A 14,502-nucleotide genomic window follows, 5' to 3' on the forward strand; every position below is an offset into this window, starting at 1 on the left:
TGTCCACCTGGACTAAAACATCTTCTATCTTTCCCTCAGGTCTTATGATAGATCTATCTGCTAGTTGGAGGGTAACCGTAGTAGGTCTAGCTTCTCCTATGCCTAAAGATTTGAAAACTGATAATGGCATAAGATTAATGCTAGCGCCTAGATCACATAATGCCCTGCCTAAGTTTTTTCCTCCTATGGAACATGGAATGGTAAAACTGCCAGGATCATTACATTTCATGGGTAGCGGGCTGCCTACAGCTTCACTACTACATTTTGTCATGGCTACCAGTTCATGCTCGCCTATTTTTTTCTTCCTAGAAACTATATCTTTCAAAAACTTAGCATAATTTGGCATCTATTCTAGAGCATCTACTAATGGTATATTTATATGCAGTTGTTTTAAAATATCTAAAAATTTTCTAAACTGGGAATCATTATTTTTCTTAACTAATCTTTGTGGAAACGGGGGAGTAGGGGTAAAAGAAGGCTGTACCTGTGGAGGAACACTCGGGGTGTCCTCATTACCTTTTCTAATATTTTCTTTTTCTGGTGTTGTTGGATTTTCTGGTATCTTTACAATTGGTTCAGTGGACGGAATCTGTACATCTGTTGTTGGCATTGTTGGTCCATCATATGCCAGTCCACTCCTAAGGGTGACAGCTTTGCAGTGTTCTTTCCCTTCTCGTCTTGGTAATTCAGTATGGCCTGGAAAAGAACCTTGTGGTCTATTCTTCAATTCATTGGCGAGCTGTCCCAATTGGGTCTCGAAATTCCTCATTGATGCCGCTTGGGATTGTATCACTGCGTCGGTTCGGGCCATGTACTCCTTCATCATATTCTCAAGATTTGAGTTGTTATTGTGAACTGGTGGAGTCTGTGTTCTCTGATTGTACTGCTGTTGCGGTGGTGGGATGTATTGCTGTGTAGGTGGAACATAGGGCTGCTTGTTCTGTTGGCTCTGCCCTTGATTAAAACCGCTCGAACCTCCTTGTCCTCCCCATGAGAAATTAGGGTGGTGCCTCCAACCTGGGTTGTAGGTGTTCGAATATGGGTTAAAGTTCCTATTGTTCCCATGTCCTACATAAAAAACAGAAGCAGGGTTATGTGGACAATTATCATAAATATGGTTTTCACTGCAAAATGAACAAATGAGATCGTTGACTTGGCAAACAGGGGCAGGAGTGCAATAATCCGACTGCACAGGTTGTATCGGCGTGGCTAATGGATTTTTTATTCCCAATGCCATCTCTTTCAGCCTCTGGTTCATTGTAACCATCTCTTTTTGATTCGAGGTCGCAATGTCCAGAGCCAAAACTCCAGCTGGATCTTGCTTCTTTGGTGCTGCCCTAGATCTTTGCGAACACCATAGTTCGTTATGTGAAGCTAAGTCATTTAGGATGTCAACTATCTCGCTGAATATCTTCTTTGTAAAGGCTCCGTTGGCAGCATTGTTTAGCATCATCTTAGTAGGATGATCTAAACCTCTAAAGAAATGTTCTATCTGGATGCATGCCGGCAAGCCATGGTTCGGACATTTCCTGATTAGTTCTTTAAATCTCTCCCACGCCTCGTGAACAGGTTCACGATCATACTGTCTAAAGGAGATGATCTCCTCTCTGATATCAGCGTGGCGAGTAGGTGGGAAGAATTTTGTTAAGAACTTCTCCACTAACGACCCCCATGTGGTGATGGATCCCGGTGGAAATGCATTGAGCCATGCTCTAGCTTGGTCCTTCAAAGAAAATGGAAAAAGTGTTAGTCTCAGAGCATCGTCTGTTATACCAGGTAATCGAAATGCATTTGCAATTTGAATGAATGATTTCAGATGATCATGTGGATCCTCATGTTCCTGCCCTCCAAAATGTTCAATTGTCTGCAACATTTGGAACATCATTGGTTTAAGCTCAAAGTTTGCGTGGGCTGGAATAGGGTTGACTATCCCTGAATCAAAGTTCTGAAAAGCCGTGGCGGCATATTCTCGCATTGCCACGTCTCTGTTGTCCACCATCTGGATATGGTTGAATTCATCATTTCTTGCATGATCCCTCATATTACCGTTAACAGCAGGTGGATCAACCGGATCACGAGGTGGAATATCTGCCATTGATGTGCTTGTACTCTCTACCTCACTTTCAGGACTGATTTCACCTTCTCTCTCTTTTTGCTTTTCTAGTTGTTTTCGAAGTCTTTGCTCCTTTCTAGTTTTTCGAAGGGTCCGCTCAATCTCAGGGTCAAGGGGTAGAAGAAAAGATCTTGTGCTCATGCACTTTAACTTACCCTTGTGAGATAAACGACCAAAAATATAGAACAAAAACGGTGGATGGAAATTACACCCAACAACAATTCACAAAAATAAAAACTAAAAGAATTTGAAAAAATTTTAAAACTAAAGTCCCCGGCAACGGCGCCAAAAACTTGACTGGGATGTTTATGCTGAACGCACGCGCTAAGCGTGGTAACAATTATATAGATGCAAGCGCACACCTGTCAGAGTAATATAAAATGAATGGAGTATCCAAGTATCGATCCTCAAGGACTTCTAAACAATTTCCAAACTCTGAAGTTTTAAAGAATAGTGAATGTTGAAATGAGTGATTCTTGTAAATGGGAAGTGGTCACAAATAATGGTTTTGGATTTGGGATTTGGACTTATAATAATAAAACCTAGCCCGATTTACTTCAAGTTAGCCAACAAAGAATCAAGGACATGCTAAGGATAATATGCATTTTACTTTAGAAACTAACGACTACGCTTCTCACTTTACTTATGTCTAAGCAAGTTCAAAGTCCTAAGACATTCCCTAATATGTCTATTATGAGATATATCTTAGTTTTAGGATGGAAATAGTCGCAACCTCGGGTTAAGGTCCTATGTCTAGGCTACTTAAGCGGAACCCTTATGTCTAAGGCGCTCCTCTCCTCGGTTTAACCACTCAACAATGCAAATAAGCAACCTTTTCAGTATTGACTCGTTAAGACTTACAGTGGCCTTCTCTAAATCCTAACTTTTTGGGAAAACATGTTGAGCAATGAATGGAAAGTAAAAACACTACTTCTTAGCAACCCTTTTTAGACATAAAAGGCTAACTATCCATAACCGGGCTAGAGACGGGAATTTAGAAAGACATATGTGTGAAAAACAAAAGTTATCTAATGGAGAGTTTTTATCGGGATTGAGAGCTTCGCCCTTCTCTTTCAAGCAAGGGAGAGTGTCACGTGCTCTTTCCTCCAAAAACACAACTCTCTTAACTGAAAATAAAGTAAAGGCAAAGAGAGAATAAGCAAAGTGCTAGATTTTTATATATTTGAATAAGTAGAAAAATGACTAAGTACAAATGGAAACAAAACAAGCTCAATAAAAGAATGTAAAGTGCTCGGGATTTAAAAACCAAAAGTAACTAATGAAAGCAACTCAAAAGTACTTAGAAAGCAACAAAGAAACACTAAAAATGATCAAGAGAAGGAATCAAGGCTTGATGAATTTGGTGGAGAAGTTGCTGGAATTTATAGCTGTGCAGAATTGGTTAGGTAGGTCCTAAAACGATGGTGAATCACCCATTTCCAACTCTTTTGACTGACCAAATCGTGCTCAAACTGATAGTGGAACACTTCTTCTACACGTATGCATCGGTTGGAACCACCAAAACGCATTGGAAGACGCGTTTCATTAAGGGCAAAGTTGGAAGAAAAACTGTTTTCTGCAGGCTTCCCAGGCGCCTGGCGCCTCCTGAGGTGTTTTTTCGTCTTTTCGCTTCTTTTGATTAATTTGCACTCCCAAATGGTCCTAAAATGTCATAAATACAATATAAGCCATCCACAAACCATAGTATATGAATTTTGCATGAATTGGAACTCAAACGATCGAGAAAAATCCGAAACAAAGCTGAAACATTGTAAAAACAGCATCTAAAACCTTCTTTTTACGCATGTAAACAAGCGTAATCAATCTACTCTACCTTAAAAATGCCTTGCTCACTCTTTTCTGGATTCAGCACTCTCTTTATGTTTAGTCTTTCACTTTAAAATCTGTGTATTTACTTCAGAAATAAGAGCATTTAGTGCAATATTTAGCTAAAAAATTCAAGACGTGGGGCTTTTAGCTCGGATTCCATTTTCTAATCTCATCTAGGCTATTTAAGAATTGCATAAAAACGTCCAAATATACACTAGAATAACTCTCTTTTGGAGAGTTATCGCACCCCCAAACTTAAAATCTTACTTGTGCCCAAGCAAGACCATGCACTTTTCCCTTGTTCACCAATGAAGAGTGTTAGAAATTTGTACTTCAAGCAACCTGCCCTATGCCTCAACCATTCATTTTGATTGATCTTGCTGGAACTTACATACTCTGCTAAGTACTTCAGCTGGAGCAAAGAAATGAAAGAAGCTAAGTTTGTTCACACTCTAGAAGACAATATTTTATGCCCAACTCTAGCTTCCTTCTACTTCCCAACCTCAGGCTTAACTTCTTCTAGGGATTCCTTTCTCAAGCCTCTTTCACTAGCCTGAAACTTTAAACTTTGCACTACCAACTTAGGCTTCTTAACCATGGGCTACTAGCCCTTCCTAAACCTGCAGCCTCTTTATGCTCTGCATGCGGGTTGCTAGCCCCTCCTTTATTGATGATGTTTCTTTTTTTTGGCTTCATTACAGGATTAGAAAGATTCATGGTTTTATGCAATTGCTAATAAAGATGTAAGAACTGAAAGTTCATTCCCCCAAACTTAAAAGGTTGTATTGTCCTCAATGCAGCTAAGGACATCTAAAATGTAATGCTCTAGCATACCCCCAAACTTAAAATGAATGTATAATGAGAAATACAAGGGTGTTCGCTATTAAGATGTGTACATGAGTGTGGAGGGTTAATGTTATCCACTAAGGGGATCTAAAAGAAGAGGTCCACACTAGCTATATAAAGATAAGAGTTGCCTTTGGATAGATAACCATTGATATTCCTCCTTAAGGTAAGCGCTACCTGAGGCCAGTATTACGAGAGTGATGTTGGGGCATGGACAGGCAAACATGAACCAGAGGGAGGACAAAAGAAAGCTAACTTTAACAAAAATTCTCCAGCATCTACAGGAAAACTGCGCACTTAGCAGGCTTTAGCATCAAGACTTACATACAAAGGGCAAGGCAATAGGTAGGCGATGAGAACATCGGATTTCTAACAACTTACTTCATTAATTTCAATAAAATGGGGGGAGGTGTCACATATTGACTGAAAAGTAAAACAAAAACTACTTTGACAAAAACATAAAGACAGAATTTAGATGCAAAAAACAAGAAATTGCTGAAAGTCTAATCTAAAAACATTAAAGACAATGGGGGAGGAGGTGTCACATATTGACTGAAAAGTAAAATAGAAACTACTTTGACAAAAACATAAAGACAAAATTTAAATGCAAAAAAACAAGAAATTGCATAAATGAAAGTCTAATCTAAAAACATTAAAGACAATTGGGGGGGTTGTTAAGGTATAAATGAAGGACACTTCCTTTCTACGGGTCAAGCCGAGCTTCCTTCTAAGATCTCTCCTTCCTCTGAAGAGTTGCCTGTGGGCTGATATTCCTCTTCAAAGCTGCCAGACTGCTCCAGCATCTTCAAACCAGCTGGGGGGCAGTAGATACAGACGATGTCGCCGCTTTTAATCGCTCCAGCGCTGCCAAAATTACAGCATCCCGCTTCTTTACCTGAATGACAAAGACTGATTGCGCCTCCTCCATAAGCGTAAGCTGCTTCTGTAGCTTTGCAAATTGGGCCATCATTTCATTAATGGGTGTTGTAGGCATGGCTCCACGGCGAGTAGGGTCTTTGAGCATCAAACGCTCCAACGTATGCTTTTCTATCACCAACTTTTCTTTTAGGGGTTCCTCGTCATCAAGGATGGGGACATCTCTGCGAAGGCAGAGCTTGGTGATAAGGCTAGAGAAGAATAGGCGGCCGGATCGATTTGCAGCACGATGTGCGATCTCCCTGTGTATGTAAAGGGATAGAATCTCGCAGTGGAAGCGTGCAAACACGTGTGCTTCGATATTGTCTTAGAATTACAACAAAGAAAAGACATATAAGCATGAATAGAAGGAAGTTAGTGATACATATCTTTGAAGACACTTCTTCAATGTAGACACCAACGACACCACAAAGTCTTCCTCGCTATCCTCTAGAAGTTAAGAACTTGGTTTGTGGGAACCGTCTTATAATTGAAAGGAAATTGATAGGTTGAGAGAGTGGTTTTCAAACTAGAGTTTCTGAAACTCGTTCAACCGGCGATTGAGCGGTTTTCAAACTAGAGTTTCTGAAACTCGTTCGTCCAGCGACCGAGAGAGCTGTACAAAAGAATTGGGAGAGCCTCCCTTTTATAGGGAAGGAGGAGCGAGAGGGAAGTCACCATTTCCCCACTCACTTCCCCACTTCCCACCATTAAAGGTGGGAAGTAGGAAGATCTCCCTACTTTTCACCATTAATGGTGGAAAGTGGGAGGTTTCCTCCCATTTTCCTTTTCCTTTTTTTTCCTTTTCTTGTTTTCTTTTATTTTAATTAAAATAATAATTAATTAAATCTAATTTAATTCATTAAAAAATTATTAATTTAATTTAATTAAATCTAATTTAATTTAACCAAATTAATATATCACATTAATTTAATTAAATCATATTCAATTAAATTTAACTTAAATTAATAAACTATATTAGAATCAAATTTTAATATCCATCTCTCTCTTAATTTTGAATCCAATTCAAAATTAACTTTATATTATAATGTATCAACATACATTACATTAATTGCATCCCATACAATTAACCTTAATTCCCTTTAACTAAAGGATATGAAGAAAAATTCAAAGAGATGAAGAAAAAACAGCTACTATACATGTTGGAATTTTCTCTACCTTTAAAAAGACTAGAGACTCGTGCAAGCGCACACGGTCACAAGTAATACTCGGAAGTAATCCAAGGTTGAATCCTCAGGAACTTGTTGCTTTTCAAAATCAAGTAATGCAGTGAAATGATTCAAATATGCAATTGTGATTTAGGAAGAAAATAATGGTGAAATGTTGTTGTTTGAGGTTTTAACTATCAAACAATTTAATAAAACTCAACATCCTTCTCTCCTACCTTAGTTTTGATGCAAAACATGGAAAACACACTATGTTGGGAAAATGCACCAGGTGCAATTTCTGACTTTTCTTGAGATTTGAGTTCTACTCTTTCACTACTGCTTTTGGTTGCTGCAGAGGCTAGGGTAACCTACAATCATATTCCTATGTGTGATTACAATCCTAGATAATATCTACCAACTCATTTGCATTATGGGTCAGAGGGCCTATGCCTAGGACCATATTTTATGCGCTTATTCCTAAGTCACATTCCATATTGGTTTCCTATTATTTTACCTAACTCACCTTTCCCAAGGTTAGGCTTTGGTGTATAAATCAAGTTCCCACCGGCCGAATGGAAAAAAGACGTAAAGAGAAGTTTTTAGAAACCAACCTAAAAAAGTGCCACGCGCAATCTGGCCAAAATCCTGAGCATGTTGAAAATCAAATCATTTGACTAAGTCATTCCACAAGGAGGTTGATAACTAATTTAGAACATAATTAAATGAAAGTAAATGCACGAAAACATAAAGCAAGTATATTTCATTGAATTTAAATGAATAAATAAGTCGTACAAGGAGTTCTAGCTTGACCCTCTTCTCTCTCGAGCGTGAAGGGAGTTGAAACTTGCTAAAGAACTTTAAAAGAACAGAATGAACAAAGAACGGAAGTAAGAACTCGAATTAAAAGCAATACGAAAGGTAAAAGCGTGAAAAATGAAGAAATGAACAACTAGAACATGAACATAAACCCTAAAAACGTGTTCTACAACTAGAGAGCATCTAAAAGAAGATGAAATGAAGCTTGGAAGGGAAGATTTGCTGAGGGATGGATGACTTCCTTTTATAGCACCATAGGTTGGTTGAAACTCCCATCCATTTTAGGTGGAAAATGGTTGAGATTCACCTAACCACCTCACTTGTACTTGGATTCACAGTTTTGAACATGTGGGAAATGTCCTCATTGCCCTTCATTAATCAAAACGTGCGTTTTAACAAATTGCCCTCTAAAAAGGCGTCAGGCGCAATTCTGCAAAAAAAACAGAATTTTGTTATTTTCTTCCAACTTTGACCGCATTTATCTCATATTTTTCCTAAAGTACCATAGTTTGAGTTTTATGCAGAAATAATCTATGTATGTTCTAATTTAAGAATATGTGGTCCTGTTTGACAAATAATAATGGGAAATGGGTCAAAAACGTGATCAAACAGAGCTACCGACACATGTTTCTGCAGTAAAAAGTCAACCCTAACAATACACTTGTAGTCGTAAAGGATATGCTCGACTGGTAGAAGAGATGATATTAGTTACATAATTTTTATAATTAGTATTACATATGACATAACTAAATAACTTTTAATTATTTATACATGTAGAGAAATAGCTCTTCTACTCCAAATAATGTTACGTGAGTAATGGTGTGGACAAAAGCACACATGAGAAAGGATGGACAGCTCGTTAACTCACAAGTTACTGAGACCATAGTATGTAATAGTGTATCCATGTCTTCTGATTACCCTCCCGAAATGAACTGTCATTGTTTATTAGGTGTTTTAGGTTTATTGTATCTAGGTGTTTTAGGTTTATTGCATCTAGATGTTGTTGTCTTCTTGTGGTTCTGTTGAGTTTGTTGGTATCATTAGTTGTGAATATGTAGTTCATCTCAATTAGGTGTTTTAAGCTTAGTGTATCTAGTTGTTTTTATTATGACTCCCCCCCCCCCCCTCCATAGACTATTATTATGTTATCTTGGTGTATGACTGTTCTTCTTTATAGATTTCTCTATTAGTGGTAGTCTTGAGTTTGTTGTCTTCTCGTGGTTCTATTGAGTTTTTTGGTATCATTAGTTGTGAATATGTAGTTCATCTCAATTAGGTGTTGGTGTATGACTGTTCTTCTTTGTGGAGTTCTCTATTAGTGGTAGTCTTGAGTTTATTGTCTTCTTGTGGTTCTGTTGAGTTTTTTGGTATCATTAGTTTTGAATGATTTTTGTGAATATGTAGTTCATCTCAATTAGGTGTTTTAAGTTTAGTGTATCTAGATGTTTTTATTATGACCCCTCCCCGCCCTCCATAGATTATCGTTGAGTTTGTTTTCTTCTTATGAGTTTGTTCATTGTGTGGTTTTGTAGATATAGAGTTGATATGTATTATTGAGTATGTTAGTTTATCCATGGTAGTTTTTGAAAGCTATTTAATATCTTTAATCATGTGGATGTTTTGAAACGTAATGTTAGGAGCGTTTGGATCAGAATACGAGTCATGAAGGTATGAGTACTGACACTAATGCGGTAGATGATGCAATCAGTAAAGCATTGGGTCCTGATCGTGGTTGTGTAAGAGGATATGGACATGGAGTGACAAAATCAAAGTTGTTGTCTATGAGTCAAAAGGATAATACTATTACTTTCTCTTCAAGAACAATGCGACCGAATGACATCGAAAATGACTGAGTTGAAGTCTTTGGTATCTTCCCTACTCGCAGATAAGGTAAAGTTACTTAGTCTTTGGTATATTAAATGATTCTTTCAGACTCCATCATTTCTATACTTTGTACATATAGGCCAAGTCAAGCGAACAAAATTCCAATCATACTGCAAATGTACCGACATTAGCACATATTCCACCAGCAAACTTAAGTTTTCCACCGATATGTTTAGTACTATATGTAAGTTTGTATTGAACTAGTACATAAGTTTATTACTTTTTGAGATTTTCTTTATTGGTGAAATTAGAGTGTTACCATCAATAATGCTCCACGAAAATGCATGTTGCTCGACTACGATTGCTTGGCCTGCTGATAGAGTAAAAATATAAATATGTAAGTAAATTTTTATTTGAGTTTAATTTCGTTTAGTTTGCGTGAAGTAAAAATAAAGTTTGATCTTACAAATATATATTATTTTTGTTTTTTTTTGTATGTGGGGATATTTGGCACTCCTTTGCAGTATTTTTTGGGTTCTCTTTCTAATTATCTATTCAGCTTTTCAGAACAATGAACTTCTTCAAATGTCTTAGCTACATTCATGTACTTTATTTAGCTTCATATCTAGCTTGGGATCTAGACTTAATATATGAACTTTTCATAGATTATATAAATCTACCTTATTTGATGTGTACGTTCTTGAAATTTGAAGATTTTGTATTTATGTACTTTTGAGAATATGAAATTAGGTTCCTTTTATGCTTAACTATGAAAAGTATCTCAAATTATGGTGGGAATAGAACATAATGCTGCAAATGTACAAAAAAAAAATAAAAAAAAAGAAGTTATGGAAACATTTCTATAGCATTTTTGCAAAGTTAAAAAAAGTTTGTCATAGCACTTTATGACAGCTATTAAAAATTATTAATAGCATAATTATGTAATATTTAATAGCGTTTAGCATAATTACAAAAAAAAACGCTATAAAAAGTCAGAAACTTTCCATAACATCGGCTATCGCAGCGTTTGAAAAAACGTTATGAAATCTTTATAATAGCGTAAAAACGATGCTATATAAAATGTTATGGAATATCAACTATAGCGTACACGACAAGCTATAAAACGTCTTTTATAGCGTTTTTTAAAAGCTATATAAAATTTATAATAGCGTTTTCATCAACGCTATGGAAAGAATTTATAACATTGAAAATATGCAATTAGAATTGAACTTTCTATAACGTTGATCATAGCATAAAAAAACGCTATGGAAAGTCTCAGACTTTTAATAAATCGCCTACCACCGCGTCTCAAAAACGCTATAGAAAGTCTATGATAGCGTTTTTTCGATTCTATCATATGTGATATTTGTTGTAGTGCACATTATCGCATGCTATAAAATATTGTCTAATTCAACCCCCAGGTCGGTTCCCAGGTAAAGGTGTTCCCTTACGGTCAGCTTAAGTACCTCAACCTAGATAGAACCTTCCTTAGACAAGTTTCCCTTATAGGCATTATTTTATATTAACCTTTTATTTCGTCATTTTAAACCTATTTAAAACCAAACTAAAAAGTATATAACCTAGGATATAATCAATTTCAAACCCCTTTAAAATTAATTATTGAAAACTTAGGGTTTGCATGCAATTCTTGATTATAGACTTTAATTTCTATTCACCAAACTTATAACACTTATAACCTTAAAGAAATTAAAACTATAATCATGCGTCAATGACATACATAAATATAACATTTATATTTACTAAAGTTATGTTATGCTCAATACAACTTTATTTTCATCTAATTAATACAACACTTATATTAATTAATCATGAAAATAAATCATGTTATCATACATTATAACTATTATATGCATATGATGCATGAACATGCTTAACCTATGGTGGGATTTTAAAACTATATGGCACTTTATGCAACATATACAACTAATTAAGTATACATTCAAAATGCATAATAATTAAATAGCAAAATAGATCGGTTTTTGGCTTCCTATAAGAAATGAAACAAAAACAAAAAACAAAAAAAATAATGATTTTTTTTCATAAAACCTAGCGCCTAGGCGCTCGAGCCCAGTGCCACAGGACAGCACCTAGGGCGCTGCCCCCACTGTTGCAGGCTCAAGCTCTCGGGTTTCTGCAGCTCTGGCAGCGCCTAGGCGCTGTCCACCTAATTTCTCTGGTTTTTCTTCACTCTCTGGTACTCTTTCACAGAAACTCCTTGCCACGAACGACACAAACTTACAGACTTGATTTACAGGATTAAACGCCCAAAACAACGAGCTTTTACACTGATCAAATCAATGGAAAAACTGTAAATCTAATGCCAAAAACCGAAAACATCTATTTGCAAACCACATACATCAAATGTATAGAAACACCCACCATTCTTTTCTTTGTTATTCAAAACAAGATCGAAAGCAGAGCCTAGGCTCTGATACCAATTGAAGGGATGGGATCCCGTAGCGGAAGCGCGCGAATGCGTGTGCTTCGATCTTGTTTTAGAATTTTAACAAAGAAAAAACATATAAGCATGAATAAGAAGGAGGTTAGTAATACATACCTTTGAAGACACCTCTTCAATGTAGACACCAACGCTACCACAAAGTCTTCCTCGCTATCCTCTGGATCTTAAGAACTCGTTTTGTGGGAACCGTCTTATAATTGAAAGGAAGATCGAGAGATCGAGAGACAAATTTCTCATCTGGAGTTTCGGAAACTCAACCACTGTGGAACCCAGCCAAAGGAAGGGGAAAACCTCCTTTTTCATAAGGGATGAAGAGTGGTGGGGAAGTCATAACTTCCCCACTCACCACTCTCCCACCATGGAAGTGGGAAAACCTTCCCCACTTTCCACCATTAATGGTGGAAAGTGGGAGGTTTTCCTCCCACTCCTTCCTTTCCCTTTTTTCTTTTTTTCTTTTTTCTTTTATTTTAATTAAAATAATAATTAATTAAATCTAATTAAATTAATTACAAAAAAGAATTATCAATTTAGTATAATTAAATTAAATTAAATTATATTTAATTAAATTAAACTTAAATTAATCAACTATATTTGAGTCAAATTCTAATATTCATCTCTCTCATAATTTTGAATCAAATTAAAAATTAACTTTATATTATAATGTATTAATGCATCTCATACAATTAACCTTAATTCCCTTTAATTAATTTAAACAATTCAAATTCTTTTCAAGACTAATTGTTCTTAATTATCCTTTACGAGCTAGGAAGGGGACCTAATGGACCTATAGATCGGAAGCTCCAACGATACGAGATTATTGATTATACTCATTAACCATATTAATCAACATTCGTTAACTGTCGGTCACTCCACTAAAGACCCACAATTGTACTATTCTCACTGTAGAATATTTTGCGTCCATGGATTTTGACCATTAATTGTAAGTAAATCCTTCACGAGTGTTCGTAACCACAGTTGGGTCAAATTACAGTTTTACCCCTGTTACATCTTGTACCTTAAGTACCGTGATCCTCTAATGAACAACACGATTATGGTCCAACCAATAACCGGAAGTCCCTCTCGGGCCAGTGAGAGGGTGGGGCCCCTTCTTCAAGTCCCGAAGTCAGCACTCAAGAGAACACTCATCTACTTACCTGAAGTCGGGAATGAGTGAATTTCATCTTGTGTAGTTATGTTCCCAGCTCCCCACTTGGTCTCGTTCCCAAAATGGTAGGCATATTGAGTTGGCGGCTCTTGCCACTCTCACCCATACAAATCAAAGGAGTAGCCCTAACAGGCAGGAGTCCATAACTCACTCAGGATTGAGATCGAGTTACCTGGTCATCCTATTGAAATATTGATCTATTAGTTAATGGTGTTATAGCTAAAGATTAATTATTTCGTAGTCCGATCTTATACAAACTCATTGTATAGGATACCCCCACTTGTATGTCTCTACATGAACGACCTGGATCAAGTCATTTGTAGCTATTACAAAGTGAGCCGTATCCATAGTGTTACCTGGATAAGGTACCCAACCTTATCCATATACCATAGACCCTTTAGGTTACTACTGGAACATTATCCACCTGTATATCAAATATATACTGTATATATACACTATATATCAAATATATATGTTGTATATCTGTTATATACTGTTCAAGTTACATGACATAACTTTCGATATTAGTTTATTGGATTTGGGTTAATGCAATTCTATCAATAATAACTTTATTGAATGAATATTTGTTTTATGTTTACAAACCACGAGTTTAGGGTATAAAACCCAACAGTATGAGTTGGCCAACGTCTATAGAGCGCTCCTCTAGGATGCAAGCTAACAAAAGGACTCGGTCCTTTGTAACAGACGAGTCATGCATTTGTCGGCATGATTTGGATCTTAACAAAGTAGAGCCAAACGTTAGCTTCGGTAGTGAGTTGACCAGACTTTAGCGAGTGGGCGCCTTTTGTCTATGATCTGCCAAGATGCACCTGCTATCCCTACCTGTAGGACATGGTCAAGCTCTCTGATAGAGGGCTATTGGACAAGCTCATTAAACTCGGCCTGTGGGTTGCTCAGGAGCTTGAGGATTTTGTTGATCCTCTATGGCATCTAGTCCACTTCGACCTCCCGCACCACTGTGCGTCCCACCCTGTCAGCATCATAGTTGGCGTAAAACTCCCGCACTAGCTCCATCAGCACCGACATAAGGGACGCACAGAAATACTTCCACTTTAGCTTCGATGGGCCCTCCTTGACAATCTGGGGCATGTCCGCCTCTACAAAGCCCTTATCGTGTTAGAGATCTCTACTCTTAATGGCTTTGTAGCTAGCCCGTGCTGCAGGGTCCACGAACCTCTGAAAAGATGCCTGGCTGGCAGGCACGATGTCGATGTGCTTGGTCGAGCTCGATGTTTGTGGTACTTGCAAAATAGATGGCCCGCTAATGCGTCGTTTCCCCTCATATGGGAAACTGGTCTTGACCAATTTTGATCTGGAAGGC

General features: G+C 37.1%; 1 non-coding gene across 1 annotated transcript; it reads left to right on the plus strand.

Annotated features, from left to right (window-relative positions):
• The first annotated feature begins 1,508 nt into the window (after nt 1-1,508).
• On the plus strand, nt 1,509-1,615 carry LOC148209078 (small nucleolar RNA R71). The gene has a single exon (XR_015787541.1). It is a non-coding gene; the product is annotated as a small nucleolar RNA R71 (small nucleolar RNA).
• Nucleotides 1,616-14,502: the final 12,887 nt, after the last annotated feature.

This window comes from Momordica charantia (genome assembly GCF_013281855.1).
Source record: "Momordica charantia cultivar OHB3-1 chromosome 9 unlocalized genomic scaffold, Mcharantia_2.0 BLBB01000009.1, whole genome shotgun sequence".
In the NCBI taxonomy this organism is placed as follows: domain Eukaryota; kingdom Viridiplantae; phylum Streptophyta; class Magnoliopsida; order Cucurbitales; family Cucurbitaceae; genus Momordica; species Momordica charantia.